This window comes from Equus caballus, chromosome 23 (assembly GCF_041296265.1).
Source record: "Equus caballus isolate H_3958 breed thoroughbred chromosome 23, TB-T2T, whole genome shotgun sequence".
Lineage (NCBI taxonomy): Eukaryota > Metazoa > Chordata > Mammalia > Perissodactyla > Equidae > Equus > Equus caballus.
The window spans coordinates 29,565,627-29,592,816 of record NC_091706.1 but is presented as its reverse complement, the minus strand read 5'-3'; the positions used below and the strand labels follow the sequence as shown (position 1 = coordinate 29,592,816).

General features: G+C 39.3%; 1 protein-coding gene and 1 long non-coding RNA gene across 4 annotated transcripts in view; one reads left to right on the top strand and one right to left on the bottom strand.

The window, feature by feature from the left end:
- Nucleotides 1-25,417, top strand: part of LOC138920403 (uncharacterized) — a 45,995-nt gene extending 20,578 nt beyond the window's left edge. The window contains exons 1-5 of one of the 2 annotated variants that reach the window (XR_011431524.1): nt 13,757-13,920; nt 16,376-16,497; nt 20,169-21,474; nt 21,560-21,769; nt 22,695-25,417. This is a non-coding gene — a long non-coding RNA (uncharacterized lncRNA). Of the gene's footprint in view, nt 1-4,203; nt 4,399-13,756; nt 13,921-16,375; nt 16,498-20,168; nt 21,475-21,559; nt 21,770-22,694 lie in introns of those variants that run through there. The other variant, XR_011431523.1, reaches the window with a different exon arrangement.
- The window catches only part of CARNMT1 (carnosine N-methyltransferase 1), a 222,026-nt gene continuing 217,548 nt past the window's right edge, over nt 22,713-27,190 (bottom strand). Inside the window, exon 9 of one of the 2 annotated variants that reach the window (XR_011431495.1) lies at nt 22,713-22,848. The gene's annotated coding sequence lies outside the window, so the exon portion shown is untranslated. Of the gene's footprint in view, nt 22,852-27,190 lie in introns of both variants that reach the window. The other variant, XR_011431499.1, reaches the window with a different exon arrangement.

Genomic DNA, 27,190 nt, shown 5'->3' with positions numbered 1-27,190 from the left:
CACCCTTGCTAAATAAAGTTGCTTGCTAGGTTACAGAACATGAAAGAGACAAGGAAGGGTAAAATGACACCGAAGGTGGTGGAGAATATGGCAGAAGACACACTTTGCCAACATTGAACTTTTTAAACAGATGATCCTATTTCAGTATTTGGTAGCAATCTAATTTTTTGGAGGGATGTGTCATAATTTACCCACCATGAGGCAGGCTGCCTATTTCCAAGAACCTGCCAGGGGGCAGAATCAGAGGGTGTGACAGAATCTGGAGATAATTTGAGGAAGTATGAAAGCAGACAAGAGGTGATTTGAAGCTCAGAATGGCAGGGCAAGGAAATAGAAGGTGATGCTTGAGCATTTCATGTTCCTTCACCCATGCAAATTCAGAAGGCACTGCTGAGTCATACCAGGTATGGGCAGTCATATGGAACCCTGGGAAAAGCCAAGGAAGCAATTATGTTAAATCGAGAAGAGAGAGTCACTAAAACAGGCTCAAAAGGGAAACGACCCATGTCAAACTAGGAGGAAGATTGGCAGTTGCACAGCAGCAAAGGAAACGCATGAATAGGACCCACACGACCTTGTGTTAGATACTGCACAGCTCCATGCCACTTGTATTTACATTTATCTCATACAAAAAGGTCTTCGTCATGTCTTCAGAACTTTTTATATTTATGACATATTATTCATGCTGCCCAGATAGCTCAGATTTCATCAACCTGAGACCACGAAGTACTTTCCTTTTATTCCTAAATCATCACGGCAGCAGTCCCTCCACCTCCTTGGTAGAAAGTAATGACCACGAAAGTGTAAGGTCACCTAAGGTGTCTCTCCAGTCAGTTTTCAGGTACAGTGAGGATATGGGGTCTGTGACCAATGCTGTGCTGGAGTGGGTTCCCACAAGCTCACAAGAGCCAACTGTACACATCTCTTCCCAAATCCATGTTCAGTGAATTTATGTTGGTAGCTTGAAATTGGCTATGGTGGCAAATATTACAAGCTAGGGCTTTTTCTCATCCTTGGAGAACTGGTTGTTAAATATTACCAGCGCACCTCCAGGTTTGCCCCAGTCTTCCTTTCCACAAGCTCTCACTTGTGATTCAATTCTACTGCCTATGAAGCCAAGTGGAGAAGCCCCACCATTGCCAATCCTTGCCCTGAGTTCAATAGTAATCCCGATAGTATTGTTTCCAGATGCTTCAAAAGCTTCCAATCTTGGGATTACCAGAACATCCCCAGATTCCATGCAAAGATGGGGAGGAAAACCTATCTCAGCTCTTCATTTTGTCACCTGGGCTCTAAAAACACGTATTCCTGTGGTTTGTTAGTCTACCTTCTTGACCTCTTCATGGTGTCTCAAAATGAATCCGACAAACTGTGTAGGAGATAAGCATTATCACAACCTTCTCTGACTTGTTTTATTTCTTAAGAGCCTCCTGCCAACTGCCAAAATGTGTTTCTCCTTCCCCAGGGACAAAACAAAAGCAAACATATATATATCAGTAGATGCAAGTAACATAGGACGTGTGAGGCTATGGGAAAGGAGAGAGAAGAAATCTCTGATGACAGGAGGTACAGATGGGGTCCAGCTTAGTCAACCAGAAAGCATGCACGCCATTTAAATTTATTTTTAAAAGTTATGCACTAATTGGGCTAGATATATCTCTTTTTACCCCTTTCCCAGATTCGCTCTGCACCATTTTCGCTCTGCTCTACGCTCTGGGAAATGAACACCTAGGGGCTGCCTCATTGGTTCCCTTTCCCTCTAGCCTCCTGTTGAGTTTGGCCAAAGGAAGATACTAGCAGGACGTGTTCTTGTTGGATGGTCTTCTCCATGTAGCTGCTTTCTCTGGGTTCTCATGACTGTTCTCTCCCCGGTCCCTCCAGTCTAGTGGTAGAAACAGCTCCTTGTTGCTGCTAATCCCTGGGTACAGCACCATCCCTCATTGTTTTCCTAAAATCTTACTTTATACTTTTTTTTAAAAAATTTTCTCTATTAAAATCTCATCAATTACCAGTTTGAATATGCCATCTTTTACTCTGCTAAGATTCTGGCTGCTATGCCAATTAAACCAAGTCATAGCCCAAGGAGTTTAATCTTCTTCTCACTAAATTTCTATTTAGTATGTTTATGAATCATATACTCGTGTTGTTTCAACAATTGAAAAGAAAAGCCCAAAGAATCATTCTGCCAAAGGCGATTGTTTATTTGAACTTAATTATTGTATATCTACACTACCTGGAATTTTATGAGATCTTATCAGAGTTTAGCAATTTTTTTCTGAATGCATAACTCCACTTGACGTAAATAGGTATTGAAGAGAAAATCAAGGATAATGGAGGAACATTGAGGACACTGAATCTTTAATACATGTAAAATTTTTTTTTTTTTTTGAGGAAGATTTGCCCTAAGCTAACTACTGCCAATCCTCCTCTTTTTTGCTGAGGAAGACTGGCCCTGAGCTAACATCCCTGCCCATCTTCCTCTACTTTATACATGGGACACCTACCACAGCATGCCTTTTGTCAAGCGGTGCCGTGTCTGCACCGGAGATCTGAACTGGCAAACCCTTGGCTTCAAAGAATCGAAACGTGTGAACTTAACCACTGCACCACTGGGCCAGCCCCTGTAAAAATATTTTTGATGCATATTGGCATAATAAAAATCCAGTGAGCCAGCCCTGATGGCCTGGTGGTTAAAATTCAGCACGCTCCACTACGGTGGCCCAGGTTCAGCTCCTGGGCGTGGAACCACACCACTCATCTGCCAGGAGCCATGCTGTGGTGGCAGCTCATGTAGAAAAACCGGAAGAACTTAGAACTATATGAAACTATGTACTGGGGATTTGGAGGGGAAAAAGGAAGAAGGAAAAAGGAAGAAAGAAAAAGGAGGAAGATTGGCAATAGATAGCCTAGGGTGAATCTTCCCCTGCAAAAAAAAAAAAAAGAAGAAGAAGAAGAAGAAGAAAGAAAGAAAAATGAGATATTTCTCTATAACAAAAAGAAGAAAAATCCAGCAATTTAATCAGAGTATTAAAAATACACTGATGAGGGGCTGGCCCCATGGCCGAGTGGTTAAGTTCGCGCGCTCTGCTGCAGGTGGCCCAGTGTTTCGTTAGTTCGAATCCTGGGCGCGGACATGGCACTGCTCATCAGACCACACTGAGGCAGCGTCCCACATGCCACAACTAGAAGAACCCACAACGAAGAATACACAACTATGTACCGGGGGGCTTTGGGGAGAAAAAGGAAAAAATAAAATCTTTAAAAAAAAAAAAATACACTGATGAATTGGAACAAATAGGTTCCATCTCAAGAACACTGTCTCCGAGCTTAGTTACATTAAAGTGAAAATCTGGTGGTGTAATTTTGGTTTAATGTAGGGAAGTGTTAGAAAATCCACTCTGATGTTAACAGGATCATGACTCTCACATTATTTGGTTGAGTAGATTCCAGAAAAATATTTTCCTACTCATATATTCTCAGAAAACCAACAATTGGAATAATTCAAATCAGGAAGTAACTAGTATACATTTTAGGCTGTCTAACCCCTTATCCTCTTGGCCATCTCTGAGTCAGTCATCAAACTAAGGAGCTGCTCCACAGATAAAGCAGTCTCTAAAATGAGAAAGACAGGGCACCCTTGCCCTGACCTGCAGGCGGAAGACTAGGAGAAAGGATATGTGACATGACTGACTCATTGTGAAAATGTGGGAAGGAAACACTGTTTCATTTTATTGTATCCCAGTGACTACGTAGTTTGTAAAACCTATGGATTGAACCAAATAAGGTTACGTTAGCTTAAAATTTCCTCTCCTTATGATGTAATTTATACTATCTTATTTAATGGTTCTAAACAATGCACTCTTGTAACTCTGTGTGTAAATGTAAATAAAAAATAATGTGATAAAAGTGGGGAAAAACCCAAGAACAAAAAATTAACAAGATAAATTAAAAAAGAAAAAAATATATTTAAAAAACACTAATGTGAGTGCTTAAAGGGAAAGACCTAAGTTATTACCTTACCCACCTCAACCTCCTAGGGGCCTACCGTAAGGATTTGAACATATAAGGATTTCAAGATCCACTTTTTAAATTTAATGCAAATATTCAAAATAAAATTAAAATCAGACTGGCTGTTTCTGAAGAAGTTCCAAACTTAAGCATTTGGTTTTCTTTACACATAATGAAAAATTCATCTGCTTACAGAATTTTGGCAACTCCAGGAAATTCAGTGAAACTCTCAAGGTGCTGAAGATTACCGAAAAAGGATTGTCATCAGAGCCATCACACAGGTAGTCATTGTCCCTGATGCTCCCCTGACTGGAATTGCTCCTGATGAAATGCAAGCTCATCCACCCTGTGTGACTAAAGGTATTAAAAGCTATGAAGAATATGGACAGGGTAAGCCATGATTAATTGCTTAGTGCAATGAAACTAATCCAACATATACGCGAATCTTAGTATTTAATGCTCAGTATAAAAAAGGAACTTGTGATGTTTTAACACACCTTTAAAACCGTTTATGCAAATACAGTCATCCTTCCGAATCTGCAGGTTCCACATCCCTGGATTCAACCAACCACGAATTGAAAGGACTGCAATGGTAGCGTCTGTACTGTATTATCTTGTCGTTATTCCCTAAACAATACAGCGTAACAACTATTTACATAGCACTTACATTGTATTAGGTGTTATAAGTAGTGTAGAGATGATTTAAAGTATATGGGAGCATGTGAGTAGGTTATATGCAAACACTACACCATTTTTATGAGAGACTTGAAAATCTGCAGATTTTGGTATCCATGAGGGATCCTGGAGCCAATCCTGCGGAGATACCAAGGGATGACTGTATATTCTTTTACCTTCCTAAGAATTTCCACTCATGAGCTCTCAACTCAATAATAACAGTATTCTAGAGAAATTAAACAATCTAACTTAATCAGATATAAACTTTCCCAGGTTGTCATTTATCTAGCATGAACAGGTTTAACAAGATCTATTGTACTGCTGTTTATTTAGAGCTGCCCATAGGTCGATAGGTTAAAATATGTTCCTGTTTCTTTTCAACAAACAAGGAAACGCATTCACCCATACAGTAGTCTTCCCTCACCCACCGTTTCACTTTCCGCCGACAACTGCAGTCCAAAATATTAAAGGTAAAATATTAGAATATTAACTGGAAAATTCCAGAAATACACAATTCATAAATCTTAAATCATGTGCCATTGCAATGAAAGATTGTGCTGTCCCACTCCATCCTGCTAGGGACATGAATCATCCCTTCATCCAGTGTACTCATGCCATATTCACTAAACACCTGTTAGTCACTTAGTAGCTATCTGCGTTATCACATTGACCATTGAGGTATCGCAATGCTCGTGTTCAAATACCTTTATTTACTTAATAATGGCCCCAAAGAACAAGAGTAGTGATGCTGGCGCCTCAGATATGCCAAAGAGAAACCATGAAGCACTTCCTTTAAGTGAAAATGCGAAAGTTCTCAATTTAATAAGAAAAAGTCATATGCTGAGGGTGCTAATATCTACAGTAACTTTATTTCAGTATGTTGTTCTAATTGTTCTATTTTACTATTAGTTACTGTTGTTAATCTCTTACTGTGCCTAATTTATAAATTAAACTTTGCCAAAGGTATGTATGTACAGGCATACCTTGGAGATACTTCTTCAAGTTTTGGGCCAAACCACTGCAATAAAGTGCATATTGCAATAAGGTGAGTCACACAAATTTTTTGGTTTTCTCTCTTTCTTTTTTTGAGGAAGATTAGCCCTGAGCTAACATCCACCACCAATCCTCCCATTTTTGCTGAGGAAGATTGGCCCTGAGCTAACATCTGTGCCCATCTCCCTCTATTTTATATGTGGGATGCCTGCAACAGCATAGCTTGATAAGTAGTGTGTAGGTCCACTCCCAGGATCCAAACCGGGAAACCCCAGGCTGCCAAAGTTCAGTGCGCAAACTTAACTGCTACGCCACTGGTTTTTTGGTTTTCCAGGGCATATAAAAGTTATATTTACACAATACTGTAGGTTATTAAGTGTGCAATAGCATTATGTCTACAAAAACAACATATGTACCTTAATTAAAATATACTTTATTGCTAAAAAATTTGAACCATTCTCTGAGCCACCAGCAGATTGTAACCTTTTTGCTGATGGAGGGTCTTGTAAAAAAAGCAATATCTGTGAGGTGCAATAAAACAAGGTATGCTTGTGTAGGAGAGGAAGACTTTTCCTCTATCCAATGTGGGTTCGTCTGGCCAGAGAACGAATTAAATTCACGTGAGCAAAAAAACTCACCACTCTTGCTTCCATTGGACTCTGCCGGCAGAGATCCGGGAGACTGACATGGTAAGAACTCTTACCTCTTGCCGGCTCTCATCAGGGGTCCGGGATCTCTCAGCCATAGCAGTCCAGGAGCAAGCAGTGTCCAGCCAGTGAAATTTTATTCCGTCCAAGTCGCCAAACTGTAGGGGAAGAAGACATTTCCTCTATCCAAAGTGGGTTTGTCTGGCCAGAGAACGAATTAAATTCACATGAGACAGAATAGCAAGAGAAAATTAAACAAAGCTTTATGAGGACCATGGCCCGGGGCCTTTCTTCTCAAAGGAAGAAAGGGCACCAAAGAAGTGGGGTGCATGGAGTGGTTATATACCCCCAAACAGGATATTTCACATATGATTGAAATGTCCCTCCCACAGTAGTCACAAGATTGCCCTGTCAGCACAGTCAGTGCTTGATGGATACAGCAGGTAGTGGGTCTGCTATTTCAGTGGGCGTAGCAGGAGGCAGATCTATTGTCTTGAGCTGGGTGGTCACAGGTGAGTGCAGCAATCAGGAAAGATGCTTAATCCTTAAAGAAATGCCAACGTTGGGAGGGGGAGGGAAGTCAGTTACAGGAGGTTACCAGACAAGCACAATAAAATGCAGATTTAAGTCCTTGCCGTCCCCATTGATTAAGAGTTTCTAGAGACAAGGTCATCTTCCCTTCTTCCTGGTACAGAGGGAGATATCTTTACAGATGGAGAGTTCCTTTACAATGTAAATGTCTCCTAACAAAGGGCAAGCAAGTTCCACTCCTTAGAGCCTCCTTCCCTGTCCCAGTTTATCAAAAGCAATCAGCCTCAAATAATCCTCATGCCAAAGAGACATATCTTGGGGTGGCCAATTCCAGTCCTCACACTTGCATAGGGAAAAAATCATAGTACAGTCCATGTCACTTAACAAAGGGACTATGTTCTGAGAAATGCATCATTAGGTGATTTTGTTGTGTGAATATCATAGAGTGAACTTACGCATACCTAGATGGTATAGCCTACTACACACCTAGGCTATAGGGTGCTAATCCTATGGGACCACCCTCGTATGTGCGGTCCATCTTCGATCAAAACGTCAATATGCAGCATGTGACTGTATATATAGGGCTCAGTACTATGCGAGCTTTTAGGCATCCACTAGGGGTCTTGGAACATATCCTCTGTGGATCAGAGGGGCCTGCTGTATAAATCAAAACATCAGAGACCATTGAACCGAGGTGCCAGGACAAAACTGAGAATCAGTACAGGGCCAAGATTATAGCAACAGTTTCTGACAAAGGTGAAGGGTGATTCAAGTATAGAAATGGTAGAATTTGTAGCAAAATTGGTGATCTGGATCAGCAAAGCAAGATAGGAGACATTTTCAATCCCATTGTGTTATTCAGGAAAAATAGGTTATGTTTTAGTAACAAAATGAACCCTGAAATCTCACCAGCTTAATATATAAAAATTTCTGTCTCCTTCACACAAAGTTGGCTACTCTCTAGAGCAGTGCCCTTCCCAGTTACTACAGATATCCAGGCTATGTCTATCTTGTAGCTCCATCAGTAGAAATTCTTGGTTTCCAGGGTGGTTGTGTTGGGGGAAAAAAGAGACCTGGGGATTGTTTGGACTTTACATTGCTGAGGCTCAAGAGTGGCATGTGTTCTAAGGCACAGACCATGGAAGTCATCAACTATTTCACGTGCTTTCCTACATTTCCCAGTCTCTATGTAGGTAGTTTGAGACAATGAGATTACTTCTAGCCAATGGGTTATGAGCGGCAATGGAGTGTTGCCTCCAGGATGAGGCATTTAAGAGCCAGTGTGAGTTCTTCAAGCTTTCTCTCCCCCTGTCATGTGACTGTAGTTCCAAATGGCCAAGTTACAGGATTAAAAAAAAAAAAAAGACCCTGATCACCAAGTCACTGTTTAGGAGGGAGCTGCCCTACAGAGCTACTGGGCACACAAATGACTTTGTGTGGGCAAGAGTGAAGCAAAGTTGTATTTGCCAAGCCTTGAGATTTGGAGTTTATTTCACAATCTAACTCAGCCTATCTTTACTGATGTCCCAGTGAAGATGAGTGCTTCAGAGCTCAATTCTCTGATGGAGGGGGTCCTAAGGAGCTCAGTTTCCCAGTCCTAATATTGTTGAAAGATGCATATACAACTCAAAGTGACAGTAGTACATAAACAGGGATAAGGCTATGTGACTAGAAATGTGTCTATCCAGTTTAGAAGCAGAGATACATCTTGAATATGACAGCTAATTCTAATTCTAACTAATAATATAGATTGTACATAGTTTGAAATTACTTAATGGGAGACACACATCCTTGCCTCTGGGAGGCATGATTGGGAACCTCGTGATTGGGAAATATACAATCCGAAAACCAGGACAATACGTTTATGATTTTGCTTTCAGCGTTGAATCCTTTGGTTTCTATCAAGATATATGAAGTCAGGTTTATGACTGAAAAAGCCACTTTTTCCCTTTCGTGCAATGAATCAGAGGCAATTGGCAGGAGGTGAGAGCTAAACGTAGATTAACAGAGAAAGATTTGCTAAGCTGTCAAATACTCTCCTTTAAAACCAATAGCAGGAAACAAAACATCCAAGTGCTGCTTTAAATTTATTGGACTATTGCAAACCTAGGAGTTTTCAATACCTAGTGCAATGTAAGAGAGAAGTCTTGAAGATACCTCTTAGAGAAGAATGGAAAAAGCAGTCATGTTATGAAGTGATTGATAATAATAAAATATTTCTTTCCCTGTTTATATTTCCTTAATAACTGTTTTTAAATATCTTAGTCTTTTAAACATGTTACCCTTTGTTGTGGTACAGGAAAAAAATGACAGATGAATATTCAGAACCTCTTACATCTCTCACATAACAGGAGAAGTTTTTCCTTTGTCCCCTTAATATGGGGCTTGGTTGTGCAGCCTGAATAATGAGTGAGGAAGGAAACAGTAAGACCAGTAAGTTGAAACCCCTCTGATTGATTTTCACTGCTCAGGACTGAGAGTTTTTGTAGAAGAGAAAGCGGGACAAGGCACAGACCAGAGAGACAAGAGATTGGGCTCGTTGAAAGGAAGAGATTTAAGAAGATTTTAGAAACTGGGGGAGAAGATTGGGACTAAGTCGCCACATTGTGATGAGTGGGTCTTTGGGGTAATTGAAGAATAGATGAAGAGGATTTTTAATGTTGGGTCTGTGTTATGGATGGAAGCCTTCTTTCAGAGAGGATTCAGTAAAGATTAAAGACTCTCTCTCTCTTAATAAAAGATGATTTTTCTAAAAGTAATAAAATGCTGAAATGGGCCAAAGAGTGATTAACTTTATAGATTTTTCTGACTTTTAACAAGATATTTTAATTTTCTATAAAAATATATTTAACCAGATGTCATTGTGCTACACCACGCCAATAGGAAAACATCAAATAGTGATGGATCAATGTGGTCAATCACTTAAAGAAAATTCTCAGGATGACAGGCTGGGATCAGAATATATATTTCAATGAGAAATACTTCCACTTATAAGTGACAGAAACTGTGCCCAACAGGAGCTCAAGAACAGAGGGATACTTTTCTTACATAACAAGAGATCTGAAAATAGGCTTCTGTTGGCATTTGTTGAGCAGTTCAATGGTGTCAGTCCTAGCAACTGTGTTATTTTGTTTACCTTTCTCTCATGATTGAAAAGTATCTCTGCCACATTACAGTGGCAGGTCCTTAAGAGGAGAGAAAAACTAGTTTGGTCCTTATAGCTCATGGCAAAGGAAAAGGATGACATAGGAAGTGGAGTGGCCCTGAGAAGACAGTGGAATGGCTTTTGTGTAGATCAATATTACCTACTTCAATCTTATTTCTAGGGGTGTCCCACAAAGAGCAATATTTTTGGCTTTTTATGACTTTCCTGTGAGTATCCTCACTATTCAGTTATTGCCAACTAACATGGTTAATATCAGATTGAAACCAGAGTTAGGGAATAAGGATGTATCTGGGCCCTGAGGCATCACTTACACCTTCCATCCACTCTCCTCTCAAAATAAAAATCATTTCATGAAACAGTATTGATATAAGCAATTTGGCACCTATTTGTACAGCTAGAAAATATCAGGCTCAGCATGCTCTGCTTTGGTGGCCCAGGGTTTGTGTTTTCGGATCCTGGGCATGGACCTACACACCACTCATCAAACCATGCTGTGGTGATGTCCCACATATGAGATAGAGGAAGATTGGTACAGATCTTAGCTCAAGGACAATCTTCCTCACCAAAGGAAAAAAAAAATCAGACTCTCTAATTCTCAAAATGAACTGCCTCTCAGATAGTAACAGGAGAAAGTTGTATCATCAAGGATTTTATGTGCAATATGCAATAGCTACTGTATTTCATAATTCTAAGATTTTTAACAACATCAAAAAAATGGAAGTTCTGTAGGCACAGATTGAGTGGGTCATGACTTAGTTTGGGGTCATGACTAAAACCTTTTATATTTCCACCTGGATGATAGAGATCTGAAAACTTGAGAGGTTTCCAACTAAACAGAGTAAAATCGATATAACTTCTGCTCCCTACTAACTAAATGCACCTTCAGGCACATCTCAAATAATGCAATAAATTTTAGCTTCCAGCATCCTCATTTTGTGTGGCGGCACTTTTTTCTATGCACTGTTCACGTAAAGCTGCTCCAGTCTGCCCCTGTTCAATGGATGTGAGCATCTTTCATCTGAGACATTAAAATCCTGGGCCATAGTGAGGAAGTATTTGTTAGAGTATTTTTATCTTCCTTACTGTGTGGAATTTATTGCCACATCTCTCATTTAGGGTTGGTCTGAGGTTAGACCTTGACCGCTTCCAGATACACTCCCATGAATGTTTTTCACCTGAGTTTACTTGTCCCTTTTGAAGTTGAAGAGCTGGGAGTGCCCTGGATGGATAGGTTTGGCATCAACAGAAAGCTGAGTTTTTTCAGGTGGCTTGTCAGATGAAAAGAACAGAATACAACTGTGGAAAAAGGTATTTTATTGCACAACGTGCAAGTATTTGTATTAACTTGCAGAACAAGTTTGATAAAACACACCCAAACCAAGATAAGTAACATATAAATAGCCTATTCTTCCTACTAACTCTAGCACAATAAAGAATGTTTCAATTTCCTCATCATTACAGAGAGTATTCAAAAAACAGTTTTTGGTGCTGTACTGATAAAATATAAATCTGTCAAGAACTGATATACAAAAGGCGGAGCAAACATAGGAGTAAACCATATATGAAGAGGTGTTCTACTGATGCAAGTCAACCAAAATATCGTTTTCCAAAAAACATTCATATTCTTTTATCTGTTATTGATGAGAATGAGTATGATAAAAATAACAGCTGCTCTTTATTGAGTGACTTAAAAACTATCTGGTGAGAAATAAATTTTATTTATTTGTTTTCTGAACCACTTTATTGAGGTATGATTAACATACCAAAAAACTGTATGTAGTTAATGGTTACAACTTGATGAGTTTGGAAATAAGTATACATCTGTGAAAGCATCATCCCAATCTATCCTGTAAACTTCTCCATCACCAGCAAAACTTTCCTTATATATATTTTAATTTTACATTAGCCCATTGAATCTCCACACCAACACTAAGCGGTAGGTATTGCTTTTACCAATTTACAAATGAGGAAAATGTAACCTGAAAGGAGTCATCATTTGCCTAAAGTCAAACTGAATGTTGTAGAACTGAGAATGGAATTCAAGTTCTTAATTCTTCAAAGCCTATTTAGCTACTGTTCTTTTTTGCTTCTCAATCTTTAGAGTTTATTCAAAGAAGATAGTGGAAAGGAATGAAAAAATCTTGTCTATGTATCTGCTTATTGCAGCATTATTTATAATAGAAAAAATTTTGAAATCATTAAAATTCGTGGAGAGTATCAATAAGTAAAAATGTTCATAGTAGGATTGTCAATGAAAAAAAGCTCATTATACAAAAGATAGTTGATCCATAGCAATAAGCAATAATTCTACTTCTATGGGCAGAGATTTGGAGAAATATGAACAAAAGAAAAATATTTATGATGGTGAAGTGTATACAAAGTTTAAGCATTTTAAGCAATCATGCAGTGCCTTCACTGTCTTATATGTGGACAACAGAACAAAATAAATAAAGGCTAAAAGTCTTCTTTTTAAATACAGTAATAGGAATTTTCACTCATAAATCCAAATTAAAGCAAAAGTTACAAAACAAAACAAATGTCTCTCCCTTCACCCTTTCCCTAGTGCCATGTTTCTTGAAAATTATCTTCTAGGTTCCTGATGCTGGGAGGTTCACAGGTATAAATTATCAATTGCAACTTTAGACCAGCTTTTTGGAAAGCTAAATCAGGATTGATTACCCAAATACAGACCTGCAGTGAGCGAGGGAAAGCATCTGTATCCAGGGAACTTACAAAAACGTCAAGGTGAGATAGAGAGACAAGATAACTTCTCAGAAATAGAAGAGCCTCTGAAGGAACCAGATAAATGCCAAACAAAGAAACGAGGGCCAAGACCTTGGAGAGAAGGGAGCACGAATACGTTCAGTGCCACTTTGCTAATTTCCAAGGAGAAGTGGAGAAGCAAAGATGCCAAGCAGATATTTTAAGTCTTAGGGGACTGGGAGAGAAAAGAGATGAGATAGCGTTCAGATACCAGTAAGTGCTCTAGTAAACTTCCCAGACTTTTAACTTGAACCCTTCTTACCAAGAGCTATTTCTAAGGAATAGAGGGAACTGGAAAGAGATCAGCCCTCACAGAGGATGAAATTCAGCTTTAAATCACCTCAATGCTTTATTGGAATGAAGTGGTCTTCTGCTAATGTAAATGCCTGCAAAAGCAAAATAAGTCCACTGTGGAGGAAGATAATATCAAGAGCCTTAAATTATCACCTAAATTTTTCCTACTAAATTTCTGGCAAATTACCAGACATGCCAGGACACAAGACCAGATAACTAAAAACCAAAAGAAAAAAGCCAGGCAATAGAGAGACACAGATGATTCAGATATTGGAATTCAAAATAAGTGAGAATAATAATCTAAGAAATTAGATGGTAAGGTAGAGATTTTCAATAGAATACTAGAAACCAGAAAAAGAATCAAATGAAAATCTTAGAACAGAAAATAAATAATTAAAGTTAAGAAAATAGTGCTTTTAATAGCAGGTTCTCACAAGTGAAGATAGGAGACAGGAAATGGAAGACAGGCCAGAAGAAAATATCTCAAGGCAAAAGGATGGAAGGAAAATATACAAAATAATGTAGGAAACATATGTTAGTGACATGGTGAAAAGTTGCTGTTGTTTGGTGAGGAAGATCAGCCCTGAGCTAACATCTGTTGCCAATCTTCCTCTTTTTGTTTAAGGAAGATTGTCCCTGAGCTAACATCTGTGCCAATCTTCCTCTATTTTGTATGCAGGATGCCAACACAGCATGGCTTGATGAGCAGCGTGCAGATCCACGCCCAGGATCTGAGCTCACGAACCCTGGGCTGCCAAAGAGGAGCACAGGAACTTAACCACTATGGAACCGGGCTGGCCCTGAAAAGTTCTAACATACATGAAACTTGAGTTCAGAGAAGAGGTAATGGTGGGAGTAACATCTGAAGAGATAATGGGCAATAATATGTCACAATTCTTGTATGGATTAGAAAAAGAGGGTATGCATTCCAACTCATTTTATGAAGCTAGTATAACCTTGATATCAAAACCTGAGGAGAAAGATCACATGAAAGGAATATAGAGCTATCTCCTTCCTGAACATACATACAAAAATTTCAACCAAAATATAGCCAAATGGAATACAGAGATACTAAAAGAATGGTATAGCATAACCAAGTTTGGGTTATTCCAGGAATTTAATGCAATTAAACATATAACATGGCTGCCCCGTGGCCGAGTGATTAAGTTCGCACTCTCTGCTTCAGTGGCCCAGGGTTTCGCCAGTTTGGATCCCAGGTGTGGACATGGCACCATTTGTCAGGTCGTGCTGAGGCGGCATCCCACATAGCACAACCAGAGGCACTCACAACTAGACTATAATGGGGATCTCTGGGGAGAAGAAAATAAAAAGATTGGCAACAGTTGTTAGCTCTGCTACCAATATTTATGAAAAATAAAAAAATAAATAAAAATATAACAAAATAATGTAATTTACTAAATTAACAAAATAGAAGAGAACAATTATCTCAAACAGATGCAAGTATCATTTTATAAAATTTAACACACATCCATGACACACAAAACCTCTCAACAGTTAGAAGAGAACTCCTTCAATATGATAAAGTTTAAGTACTGAAACATCACAGCAACCAAAACATAACGATACAATATGGAAAGTTTTCCCTGAAATTAAGAAGAAGACAAGGAACAAAAATGTCCACTATCACCGCTGCTGTTCAACATTGTGACAGAGGTCCAAAGTAAATAAATGAAAGGCATGTAAACTGCAAAAGAAGAGATAAAACATTATAATATGCAGTTGACATGGTAGTGAAACTTCCCCCCTTAAAAAAATCTGTGGTCAACCTATAGGATTTGTGAATGTATTTAGCAGTGTTATTGGATACAAGGTAAGTATTTAAATATCAATATATTTCTGTTTACTGGTAAAAAGCAATTATAAAACCAAAGTAAAAACAAGTATATGTTACACCAAAATTTTAAGACTGTATTCAAAGCTGAATCAAATAATTGTTGAAGTAGTGATAGGATATAAATTACCAAAGAAAAGTAAAGAATATAATACTTTATGTATCAGAGATCTTCCTTCACTCCCAGCTTCTGGTGGCTCCCAGCAAGCATTAGCATTCCTCGGCTTCTAGCTGCATCACGCTGCTCTCTGCCTCCGTATTCACACGGTCTTCCCTGTGTGTCTGTGTGTGTGTGCACGGCTCTTCTTATAAGGATGCTAGTCACTGGATTTAGGGCCATCCTTAAACCAGTATGATCTCATTACATCTGCAAAAATGCTCTTTCCAAAAAAGGTTACATTCTGAGGCCCCAAATGGCATGAATTTGGGGGGGGACATTATTGAATCCACTATATGGTAGGAGGATATAAATTACGAAAAATAGTGTAACATAATACTTCATTATGTGTCAGAGATACATTTTTCTCTAGGCTAGAGAAAAAGAGGTCAATGATTTCCCAAAGTTAGCTTATTTTAATTATATATTGATACTTGTTTTTAATAACTAGGAAGTGAGATATATATATATATATATATTTTTTTTTTTTTTTTGGCTGGGAAATATTTGCCCTGAGCTAACATCTGCTGCCAATCTTCCTGTTTTCTTCCTCCCCCAAACCCCAGTACATAGCTGTATATTCTAGTAGTAGGTCCTTCTAGTTCTTCTATGTGAGCTGCTGCCACAGCATGGCTACTGACAGACAAGTGGTGTGGTTCCACACCTGGGAACTGAACCTGGGCTGCCAAAGTGGAGTGTGCAAAACTTTAACCACTAGGCCATCAGTGCAGGCTCAATAATGTTTCTAAAATCTAATTTAGTGAAAAAAACATTAAAGTCAGTGTCAGAAAAACAGAACTTTGTTTACGGCATTATCATCAAGTGGCTTTGGAATTGAGCAAATCATTTAGCCTCTCCCGGCTTCAATTTTTTCATCCGTAAGATGCAAACCTTCAACTATGTGAGTTTTGCAGTGATGTGTTCTAATTCTAATGCATATATATGTAAGTCAAACTGGTAAATAGAAAGAGCATTGAATTCTTAGAAGGATTCTTAGTCTAGTATTTAGAATGACTCTTCAATGTAATCATGAATGTGATTATGCAAATAAATGTATAATTCACTGATGATTCATTGATGAATAAAATGTAGATATGTTACTTATTTGAGCAATAGCTGATAAAAATCTTGAATAACAAGAAAAATACTGGAATAGAAAGTGCTAATGTGATTTGTGAATGTTTAAAAATTTATAGTTATGTAAATGTTTACTTTATTTATTTATTTATGCTTCTCAGCAACCCAGGATTTTTCATTATGTTTATTTTTATTTAACTTTACACCAACAGTGGCCTATGAAAACAACTTGAAAGTAGCTAATGAAGATACTCAGAGGCCAGTTGAGCTGAAAGTCTTCCCAAGAAAACAGCCCTATATTCCAAATGCTTTAGCTATATCCTCTATCACCAAGGTAAGTACATTCTCCATGAAAGAACAGGGTCCAGCAAACGTATTTTGCTTTGTTTTGTTTTTGCTGATTTGTGTAGAAACAAATGCATGTAAGTGTATACAGAGAATCTAGGCATATAGGCAATTCTTTAACATTTACCCATTGAGTCATTGACTGACAACTACTTAACTAATACTATAAAATTCATCCTAGAAAACCAAGCAAATAAAATAAACAAGTGTGTGCTCTTACAAACATTTTGTAAATATGTAAAACCAAGCTCAATAACAAAGATCCTTTGTAGTGTTCTTTTAAGGGATGTCTTCCAGACTGATGATACCTTAAATATCCCTAAAACACCAGCTCAATGACGCCTTGGATGGAAGATAACACCTTTTTTTCAACCTGGTAAATCCCTCCTTAAATGTAAAGGTAATTTCCATTCCTCCAAAGAGTTTGAATATATTCTACATCAGCATTACCTATCGAGAATTTTTTAATTTCAGAATCAGTAGACAAGAATGCCTTTGGAAATCACTGAGTAATGACTGGAGTTGGGATAATTTTCCATTGTGGCTTCTTAGTCATATTCTTTAATGATTTCTTACTTTTCCTTCTCGACAAGATCTTCATCACTGGGCTACTTGCAGTGGGATATTAACAATTTAATCACATCTGCAGAATAAAATCCTAGAGCGAACTGTTAAATAATACATTTTTCTCCAGAATAGCTGTGGACCAAGTCAGCGAAGTCTGTGATGCCTCATTGCTAGGTAGTGTTGCCAAGTAACCTGGGGGTGATCATAAATATAGTAATAAGTATATGTTTGGTGATTGATGTGGGAAGTCTTTATGAAAATGAAAGTAATAATAGTCTCACAAGTCAGGTTTGGTTATCCTGTTGTGGCACATTCTTATGCAGTAGATCATGGAATATTGGAACAGTGATGTCCAAAGGCATTTGCAATTCCAAAATTTAAGAACGCCACTATTCACCTTCCAGAATTTTCAAGAATGAGTATACGTACCATTTAGTTCATACAGAAAAATAAAAAACAAATGTGAACAAGAATACACCCGGAAAGTCAACTGAGCTAATTAAATATCTGAAACATTTGTTCAATATACCAACCTTGTAGCCCATAATTGCAGATTACAGATATTTGGAGTCACTTAGAAAAAACCAGACACTTTGAATAGAATATCCAAAAATCCTGTGGAAATGTACGTGTACATGCAACTAAATATTTTTTCCAATTTCATTTAAAGTAAATTTTATTTAAATTTTCCAAATTAATTGAAACCTTTCAATTTGTTATATACTATGTAACTTGGCTAAAAATCTTATGAGATATCTTGTTAATTATTGTATTGAATGACTCTGGTTGTCAATAACAACAAATTCTTTGCTTTGTGTTACATTGTGAAAGATTATATTTACGTCAAGTTGATGATATAATCTTTAATAATAAAAATAGAAACACTATATTTTCTCAGTGCTAAGGTGCCTTTTCTCTTTCACAGTTTCACTTTTTTTTGAAATTGAGATGCACCTTGTAATTGATATAAATATTTAATGTAGGTCATGAGGCAATAATTTCTTGTAACATAGGAAATGTGGCATGGAATAAGCCTTTAGTCTGTGTTAGGTGCTGTACTTGGCTTCAAAATAGTATGAAGTGAGGCAAAGAGCATTGGGTTTAGAGATATAACCAATTTCTGCAACTAGACACATCGCTAAGATTAAAAAGCAAAAATCTTGAACTAGCAAATAATATTTTTCATAAGCTGGAATTTTGGAGAGGCTACAATGATGACAATTGGTATAAGTAAAAACTCAAGGCTGGCATCGTTGTCTGTTTGGTTCATGGTTATAGCCCTCGAATCTAGTATAACACGTGGCATGTAATAGAGGCTGAAAGAATAAACGTTAAATGAATATGTGAGCTGCTCAGGATTTATAAACATCTAAATATTTGAGTCAAATTAGATAAAAGCGATAAATATAGTTCTTATTTTGTACCAGGCCAAGTTCTAGTTGCCTTCCTCATATGAAGTCATTTAAACTCGTCAACCTTATGAAGTAGATGCTGTTTTTTTCCCCGTTTGAAAACTTTTTTCCTATTTTGCACTTCTAAATAAATAATAAAATTAATATAATAATATTTAACTACCTTTAAGGGACTAGTCATTCAACCTGTTGGACATGATATAGATCAGGTTAAGCAAGAGTTGATGAACAAAATCAAAGGGGTATTAATTTGGAGATTACATGTTAAAAATAGGATAAGAACCCACATATAACACACAAAATCAAAGTGTAAGAATTGCCAATATAGATAGTAGTATCTTTACAATAAGCTCATTATGAAATAATGTCTTTGGCAAACAATTATATAAATACACCCAAAAAAATTTATGAATAATGACTCCATTTAAACAGAGCTTATGCTTTTGTTTCTTATTATGATATATTTTCTATGCAATTTCCAAGAATTAAATGAAATTATTCAATAACTCACCTTCCATTTTGATGAGTGTCGACAAATAAGACCCAAGTTAGTTTTTGAATAACATATGCTGATGGTAATCTTGATTAATGAAAGGTTTGGATTTAGAACATCTTTTCTGGGGCCGGCCTGGTGGTGCAGCGGTTAAGTGCGCACGTCCACTTCGGAAGCCTGAGGTACGCCGGCTGGGATCCCGGGTGCGGACATGGCACCGCTTGGCAAAAGCCATGCTGTGGTAGGTGTCCCACATATAAAGTAGAGGAAGATGGGCATGGATATTAGCTCAGCCCAGTCTTCCTCAGCAAAAAGAGGAGGATTGGCAGCAGTTAGCTCAGGGCTAATCTTCCTCAAAAAAAAAAAGAACATCTTTTCTTACACCCAAAATGCAATCATAAGGCATTATGATTAGACATTGTAGTAAATGCAAAATCAATATCATTAACAAAGCCACAGTGGGGATATGTGGACAGGTTTTGTTTATTGTTCCCTAGTCAGCTTCTTGATGAATCAACCTCATAGTCTCTGTCAGTTTCCAAACATTCTAGACAGGTGACGAAACACTGACCACCTCAGGTTCCCAGAACATTCTGCTGTAGGCCAGGCCAGACCAGATCAGAGCAGAACAGCAGGCTCTCCTTAGACTTCTTAACATAAAGATAATAGATTCTTAGAGTGCCATCAGAGCCTTTAGCGCATGGTGAAGTTGAGCAAGATTTTGTTCTCAAGTACAGCCCGTGAGAATGAGGAAGAGGAAACTTATCTCTGAAGAGAGAATAATCCCATATACTTGGCTTGTACCAGAACTGGGTGAACAATTGATCAGAGGAGTAATTTAGAAGAAAAGATAAGTACATAGGAATTAGAGTCAAAAGATTGATGTTCAAATGTCAACTTAACCACTTATTAGTAGTGTGAGACTTTAGATGTCTATCTTTTCAGATAGTGATTCTCTTACCTGTAAAATTTGATTAAGAAGACCAATTGTGAAGATGCTTTTTGAGAATTAAATAAGAAAATATCTGAAAAGCGTTTAATATAGAGCCTATACATAGTAGATGACAAAAACTTTTGAGATGAGTCTTGAAAGCATTGTGTTACACTTTAAAAGTTTAGTTTATATGTCATATGAGCTTCTCTTTTCCTACTTTTTAATTTTTATATTTTTTCTCTGAATTTTTGCAGATGACCAAGGACATGAACCAAATGCAACATACACAAAAACAAATAAGCAATGAAGTTTATGAGAAAAGAAGGTTGAAGAACAATACACCTTTTCTACCACAGCAATGCTATTGTACATAAGTGCTAATGATTTACCACTGACCCAATTTATTATCTAGCATTAGAACCACCTTTCTTTTCAAAAGTATAACATGCGCTATGATGTGTCTTATGTTACTTCTTCCTAGGTCTTAATTTGTCTGATTGGCCTATTGGCACATTTACTGATCAAAATCTATAGTTTTTATTTCAGTTAAAGGTACTACTGAGGTTCAGGTTCTCACAGAAAATGAATCTGTACCTACATAGTCATGCTGCAGTGGCAGACGACAGCTCCCTCTACTGACCAACAGTGTAAAGGAAAGCACGCATATCTGATCCTACCTCTAAAAGCATTAAGAACTTACTTATCTTGTGGGTCTATAAGTGGAATGATATCTAGACAAATACACACATATATGCATGCATGCAAACATACACAAAAACACAGGTTATCCACATTTTCGCTCCTGCCCCAATATACATAAGCCTGACAAATGCTGAGGATAGGCAAGGAGAGTTGATACAATTGAAAGGCATCCTCTTTTTGTATATAGGAGCACAATCCGGGTAAACTACTGTGAGTATTTAATAACAACCACGTAAATCTGCATCTCAGTTACCACGACTAGATTTTAATTTCATCCAGGTATTAAGAACTCAAGAATCAATAATGTCTGCATTAACTTGAAGTGCAACTAAGTTTTTTTTCATAATATTCATTAGTTTCTAACTGTTTCAGACTCTTTTTAATTTATTGAACTAATCAACTAATATTTTTCAGTTATCTACTCTGGGCCAGGCAAGATGCTAAGTATTGGGGATGCAGCAATGAGCCAACGAAGCAAAAACTCTTCCTTCATGGATATTATATTCTAGTGGGGAGAGATAAATGTTCATGTTAATTCATACACAGTTTCTAAAGTCGTCCATGTATAAAAACATTTCAAATAAGTAAAAGTGAGTTATAATCATTCCCTCAATGATTAATGATTTCATAAAAAGTACAAAAAGTTTACTCTAAAAATTTCTGGGCCTTTTCAAAATGGGAAAAACCCTTCAAGTCCAGAACTTGGCCCAACTTGTCTTTCCATCTGCTCCCTCACTATCCTGAACTATACACAGCTGCAGGGTGGGATGCGTTCCTCTGGAAGGATACAGCCAGAATTGCCCCTCGTTGCCTCAGAAAGTTTTGGAATTGGAAGTGTGGGGGCGTTTAGGCCCTGAGGTGAGTGGCAGGGGCAAATGTTGCTCTTGGATCTCTTGGCGAGGAACGAATGTCACCTGCTCCTAAGAGCCTTTCTCTCCCTCAGGAAGTCTGGGTGGTGGGCCACGTCCCCACGCCTCAGCTGACCCTAACGAAAATGGGGAGCAGTCCACCCTTCCCCTTCCTCTACCTTTCCTGGAGCAGAAGGGAGGAGAGAACTCGCAGCTCTGAAAAGGACCAGAGATAGGAATATTTTCCTGAAAACCGTAACTTACCTTCATTTAGAAAACGTTGCTGATTCCTGAGTATCTCACAGGTGAGCAGTCAGTGCAGGTGTGTGTATGGATGGGTTTTGCGATTGTGGACACTGGAGTGGCCAGGGCGGGGTCCAGGAACTGGGTGGGTCCCGCCGAAGAATCTGTTATATGTGGGGTGTTAATCTGTCTGGAAGGCACATTCTGAGCTCAACAATGAGGTCTCCCTGCATGTGAGGACACCTCAAGGAATGGGCAGAGCCGCTCCCGAGGGAAACTTCCTCAGGACGCCCAGCTTGGTAGAATTATTGCAAGACCAAGAGATCACCTGGCTATCACTTCTAGGAATGGTCAGCGGGCAGCCACCCAGAATTTGGGGCAAAAGGAGACAACAAGTAGGGAAAAAGGAATGGTGGAGTGAGTGGAAAAGGAAGGAAAAAATGAGGAGGGGAAGAATGACCTTATCATCACTCCTCATGATCCCTGAGGGTCACTTCGAGCTCAAAATGTCCCTTCCAGACAGATTAACACCCCACATCCTGGCCATCCACTCCACCCAGCACTACCTTACCTAGGCCTCACCTCCTGGAGACTAATCAGGGCTGGGGGGAGCACAATGATACCGCTGCAGCTAAGAGAACTTGGGATAGTCTTCGAGATTGAAGACAGTATCTCCAGGAATGTTGTCAAGGAGGTTGTCCTCTCATCTGCTGCCTGCCTTCCCAGCCATGCTGCATCTTACACCAAGGTTACAGTAATTTAGGGGTGTGTTAGTTACTATATAACAAATACCCCAAAAGTTAGTGGCTTAAAAAACCAAGTATTTATTAATTCATAGTTTCTGTTGGTGAGGAATGTAGGCAAGGCCTACCTGGGTTCTCTGCTCCAAGGTCTCTCACAAGGCTGCAATTAAGGTGTCAGCTGGGGCTGGGGTCTCAGCTGAAGGCTTGACTGGGGAAATACACACTTCTTTGCTCACTTCTACAGTTGCTGGCTGGATGCACTTCCTCAAGGCCTGTTGGACTGAGAGCCTCAATTCCTGGATGGCTGTTGGCTGGAGTTGGCTGGAGGCAACCTTCAGTTCCTTGTCATGTAGGCCTCTCCAACATGGCAGCTTGCTTCGTCAAAGCCAGGAGAGAGTCTGCTAGCAAGACAGAAGGCACAATCTTGTAAACTAATGAGGGAAATGACATCCCATCACTTTTCCCTTATTCTATTAGTCAGAAGCAAATCACGAGGTCCAGTTTACACTCAAGGGGAGCAGTTTATACCAGGGTGTGACTAGCAAAAGAAGGGATCTTTGGAACCTTCTTAGAACTCTTCCTAACACAAGGGTTTTTTCTTGGACATCCCACTGAGTTCACCGAAGCAAAAGTGACCAAAGGGACCAAGCGGATCCTTGTGCTCATCCACATCCACGTCATCAAAGCTAAAGCTGTTGAATGGCTAAGGAGAGTAACGTCTGGTAAGAAAAACATCAAAGAGATTGAAGCATCCAAAGAAGGAGGGAAAGGTGGCATGGAGGTAAAGGCGGTGTGGGGTCATCATGAATGGTAAAGTGAAAGGAGCCCTTAGAACCACCTGCCTCACCACTGCAAGTATTCAGACTTAGAGGGGAGGAAAAATTAGGTGCAAGACGGCTCATCCTCGCTCCGCCACCGTATCTCTACTCTGCTCTAGCTGCCCGACTATAGGCCTAAAGAAGCAACCTTCAGTTCCCATAGAGATAGCCAGGCTTATAGAGGAAGCAAACCCTACAGCTTGCAAGGTTTAACTTCTGCTCTTATTGATATATTTAATATAGCACATCCGTCATTTCAAATTTGCTTCTCACAGCTTGAACATCAGAGAGAATGAATCACACAATCGATGGCAAAGCCAGTACTAGGGAATTCAGCATGTAGCTCCCATTCTGGGATGTTTTCCATGAACATGGATGTTTTCCATGAACCCATTGCCAAAGAGCTTCTAACCAAGGGAGAGGTGGTGGCTCAAAAGGGCTGACTTACTGGCTGGGGTCACAAAACAAGTCATACCTGGTGCCCAGATATTTGCTTCTATTCAGAGAAACACTGGATGAGGCAACGAGACAGAATTTGCACACTCAGCACATCTAGGCAGTGAACTGTCCAAATGAGGTGACAGTACCACCCAGGAGTGATCCCACACTCTTGTTCTGCTTCTAGTACTGTTTTCCTTTTTCCCAGATTCCAGTTCCTATGGGAAAGCAGGACTCTTACCAAAAGAAGGAAAACATATTAGCTGAACAGTGACTGGAGAGATGAGGATGAATTTCTCTAGAAACAGATTTCATGGGCTTGCTGCTTATACCCAGAGATCAGTGCTGTGCAGCTTGGGGGGTGGGGTGTCATTTACATGATATTCTGTGGCGCCTGAAGAATTTTCAGTGACATAGAATGTGATGTGAATGGGTTACCTGCATTTTTATACCCTCAAGCCCACACTCCAAACCTAACGTCAGGGCGAATAAAATGCATGAATTGATTGGTACCTTGATGTGGCTTGGGTATGGGAACCCCAGATCCCAGCTTCAGGCACTGTGAATTTCTCTGGTACCAGGTGCTGCCTAAGGGAATCAGCTTTCTTGAGGCAGCCTTCACATGGATTAACACTCAGAACTGTGCCCTAATCTGCAGCCACAATGAAGGGGCCCAGGCTATGAGAAGGGGCTCTTCTCTCTCTTTTTTTTTAAAAAAAGATTGGCACCTCAGATAACAACTGTTGCCAATCTTCTTCTTTTTTTCTCTTTTTTCTCCCCAAATCCCCTCAGTACATAGTTGCATATTTTAGTTGTGGGTCCTTCTAGTTGTGGCATGTGGGACGCCGCCTCAACGTGGCCTGATGAGCAGTGCCATGTCCACATCCTCTGCCTGAGGGGACTCCAGATGGAATAAAAGTTACCTTTCCTCATTTGTCTTACAGGAAGTTCTGGGCTTCTGGATTCAGTAGTTATTAATGGCTTTCATGTTTCCTGAACCCAAACAGAAGTTGTGAGATACCTGTTGTACAGTCCTGTCCAGACCCTCATGTGGAAGGAGACTTTAGCTGGCTGCTCCAAGGAGAGAGGAGATAGGGGTTGACACAAGTGCTGGGGTGAGAGAAGGAGAGTTGCCTAAAGGTAGCAGTGGCTCCAAGACCCTGAGAATCAGGATGTAAAGACGAGTCCCTTAGGTGGAGGGGTTCTGTGTGGAAGTCCTCTAGGAGACAGCACAGTGTTTTAAGGGATGAAGTGATGATGTTGAGATGACTAATCATCAAGCCCCATTGTAGCCACCCCTGACACAGGAAGGGTTAATAATCACTGGAAAAAGCTTGCCCACAAACTGTGACCCGGAGGTGAGAAGGCCGGTTAGCCAATGACGGGTAAGACCTCCATGGGGAGGCAAACTAAGACAGGCATCAGCCGCCTGGGGGCACGGATGGAGAAACGATATCGATATCAGGAGCAGGAGGGGCCATGGCCTGAGAGACCTTGCCTGCTCTGAGATAAAAATATAGGAGCACAGCAATAACATGATAATATCAAAACAGACGCCGAGGGAGGGCTGCTTGAGAAATCACTAAGAATTCTTGGCATTCGCTAATTATTTCATGCAGTACACCTGTGTATGTTTAATAGCTGTAAGCTATGTATATATTGAAAAGCTGGTCATAATAAACTCAGGGTGGCCATGAGCCGTCTCCGCATCTATCCTGATGTGTACATTGGATTGCGACACCGACAACTATTACATCATGAAAAATACAAAACCTGAATCAAGGAAAATAATAAACAACAAAGAACACAAATATTACATTAAGAAAGCAGTGTGGCAACATTATAAGCTTATAATTATAGCGTTATGGTCCAGATCATATCTCACGAATATAGCCTTCTCCTTTTGTCTTCTGTCCTTTGCTCTAAGGATCCTATCACCAGGAGCATTCCCCGCCGCTCTCTGCCTTCCTAAATCCTGTCTCATCAGGACCCACAACATTAACTGACTAATTTGGAAGAAGTATGATTAACAGAATTATTCTAGACCTGAAGTCCCATGTTAACACTACAGCATCAGATTTGATTCTCGATGGACACCAAGTCACTCAAATTCCATCTCAGTTTTTACTCTGTAGATTTGTTCAGTATACGGTTGATTAAAGGACCATTCACCCCAGTTTGGCAGATAATTCAACCAGCCTCCAATCCAAAGTTTGTACAACTTTGATTTGTAGTAATTACCAACAGTAATTACAGAAACAGTGAAGACGTTCATTGCTAATATTGTAACTCTTTGGGAACCTGATATAAATGCAGTTTTAAAAAAACAGGATATTTGAAGATAGTAAGTAGTTCACTTTGTGAAGAACTGACATGTACTTGAGTTTCGATTTTACTGATTTATGCGCAGTAGCTCAGTGAGTTGACAGGTAGTAGGGGGCTAAACAAGAATAAGACTGGAAAATTGGTGACAAAAAGGTCTAGAAGAGACATATGTGGATGGAATTCTAAGAACAGGTATTGAATGGGGTTTATAAATGCTTAACGGAGGATAGGATATCAGAGGGAAGAGAACAAGTGAGGTGTTGGGTATTTATTCCTTTGGCTCTCCGTGCTGAGCCATGTAATGGGCATTCACAATGTTTCTCTTCCTAAGACCACAGCTCTCATAAGGGTGGCCTCTTGTGCTAAGTTCTGATAATGTTACCTACTCTCACTACAGCCCTGGGGGTGATAATAACTCTCTACCAACACTAGTTACAGGATGCTTCACTAACCCTACCCACACTTTTAGAGCCCTATTTATTACACTCTCCTCAAGTGTCCCATGGTTTCTTGACAACTGACACCTGTTTCTTGAGGGGACCCTGACTAATAGGCCCCACAACAACCCTGATCATAAACTCCATGGGGGTAGGGAATTTACTCTCTTTTCTTTGATGTTGCTATCCCAGCACCTAGAATGATGTCGATTGTACAGTCAGTTTTCAATAAATGTTTGTTAAATGACATATGTTGTGACCACTTTCTCTCCTTCGTGATCTTTATGTTAAAGTCTATTATGATTGATTTAATATAGTTTAACCAGCATTCTTGTGCTTTTATCTGTAATTTGCTAAAGAATGACAAAGAATTATAAACGTCAGCAAAAAGCAAGCAAACTTGTTATGTGCATGGAAATCCAAGCTATTTAACACAAAAATTTATGAAACAATAAGAGAATTCAGCAAGAAGCAATGTTAATGTATAAAACCCAACAGATTTCCTATAAACATCCACCCCTGGAGCACCTGTGCAGACCCTCAGTAGAATCTGCACACTGGGCCCCAGGCGCGCCAGGATGGGGCTCAGGGGTTGGTGGGTCCGGCGGCTGTAAAGGAACAAGGTGGAGGTCCCAGGTTGAAAAATTGTAAAATTATAATTTTACAGCTATGTAATTTAACTACTTCACTCGTCATGTCTTTTTCTTTTTACAAAGTCAATT